A 1,712-nucleotide genomic window follows, 5' to 3' on the forward strand; every position below is an offset into this window, starting at 1 on the left:
GGGGCAAACTTGGTGTCTAACACTTGGATATTATAATGAATGTTCAAACTACTTAGCATAATATTAATATAATGTAAAGATTTTCACATTTATCTCTTTTACTTGACGTGTCTTTAAGTCACTAGTGACAGAGTATTTCAATACATTAAAACCTAAGTGACCATAAAAGTGTCCTGGGTGAAGCTCAGGCAGAAGAATTACTAAATTTGAATGAAATGGAGGTAAAGGAGAAAATACAAGGTCAAGGATATATGAAGAATTATACCATCCACCCACTTAAATGATGGATTATGAGTGATGAGAGGTTCTAATGGGAGAAGCAAAGAGCAATCAGAGGAGAACTCATTTTGACTGCTGATCTTTACAGACCATCTGGCAGCTAAGTGCTAGGGTTCTGGGCTGGGGTAGCAAGCCTTATGTCTTGGGTATATCCCTTACTATCTTTAAGACCTTGGAAGATTTACCTAACCTCTTCATGCTCAGTATCCTTATCTTACAGGTAATGATTGTGCATGCTTTAAAGGGTCATCCATGACAAGGATTTGATGTGTTGTGCCTAATAAATGTTGGGTTATAATTGCTTTTGTGCTAAGGATCTTGGTGTGGGAGGATCCCTTTGGCAAAGACCAGAAGCATAATATATAGTTGAAATATATGTGTGGCATTTGGTGCTCGCAGCTCTTCAAAAATGTATGCGAATATGAGATATGAGAAAACAAGTTACCTAAAATTTATAGGATCACATCTGACTCTTTCTGGGTGCTCAAGATGTTGAAGCAAGGATATGGCGGGTGTTCTGGAGCAAACTTCTGGATTTCCCTGGGTCTTCTGGCAGGAGCTGTGATCAACTGTGCTGACAATACAGGAGACAAAAATTTGTATATCATCTCTGTGAAGGGAATCAAGGGATAGCTGAACAGACTTCCTGTTGTTGGGTGGACAGGGTGATAGCCACAGTTAAGGAAAGCAAACCAGAACTGAGGAAAAAGGTCCACCCAGCAGTGGTAATTCAACAATGAAAGTCATATTGAAGAAAAGATGGGTGTTTCTTTATTTTGAAAATAATGCAGGGGCCATAGTAAACAATAAAGGTGAGATGAAAGGTTCTGCTGTTACAGGTCTGGTTGCAAAGGCTTTGTACAGACTTGTGGCCCAGGATTGCATCCAATGCAGGCAGCATTGCATGATTCTCCTGTATTTGTAAAGTATATCCATTAAAGTCTTTGAGCCAAAGAAAAAGGAAAGAAAGAAAAATTCTCATCTACTGAAATCACTGTAGAACACCCTTCAAGGACCATGATTTTTTGGAAGAACTTAAACAGTCACCCAAAAACAACCATTTGAGGCATCTTAAAAAGGACATTTTTACTAAAAAGCTTACAAAACTGAAATCTGACATTAAGACCAAGGAATCAAGGAAGGACATCAGTTGTAGACTGAAAAAGCTGTGATTGAATACCAAGGTTTCACAAGACAATGTCTAATAATAAATGACATATTGCTTTCAGTTAAGACTTTTATGAAATGCATGTATACTGAGGAGGCAGGGGAGACGGTTAACAGTGAGAACTAGTTTTGTCTATGACTGTCAGAAGCTGGAGAGATCAGTAAGACAAGGGGGAGTAGAGCAGTTGCATGCCATTTTAGTCAACAGGGGGTACGCTAGCATAACAATTGTTTTAAGTGAAATGATTTTGTCTAAATATTTTGTA

The 1,712-nt window shown here is 38.4% G+C and overlaps 1 pseudogene; it reads left to right on the plus strand.

Moving 5' to 3' along the window:
- The first annotated feature begins 768 nt into the window (after positions 1–768).
- LOC129690617 (60S ribosomal protein L23-like) lies at positions 769–1,187 on the plus strand (annotated as a pseudogene).
- Positions 1,188–1,712: the final 525 nt, after the last annotated feature.

Source organism: Psammomys obesus, unplaced genomic scaffold, assembly GCF_907164565.1.
Source record: "Psammomys obesus unplaced genomic scaffold, mPsaObe1.curated_primary_1811, whole genome shotgun sequence".
NCBI classification, from domain to species: domain Eukaryota; kingdom Metazoa; phylum Chordata; class Mammalia; order Rodentia; family Muridae; genus Psammomys; species Psammomys obesus.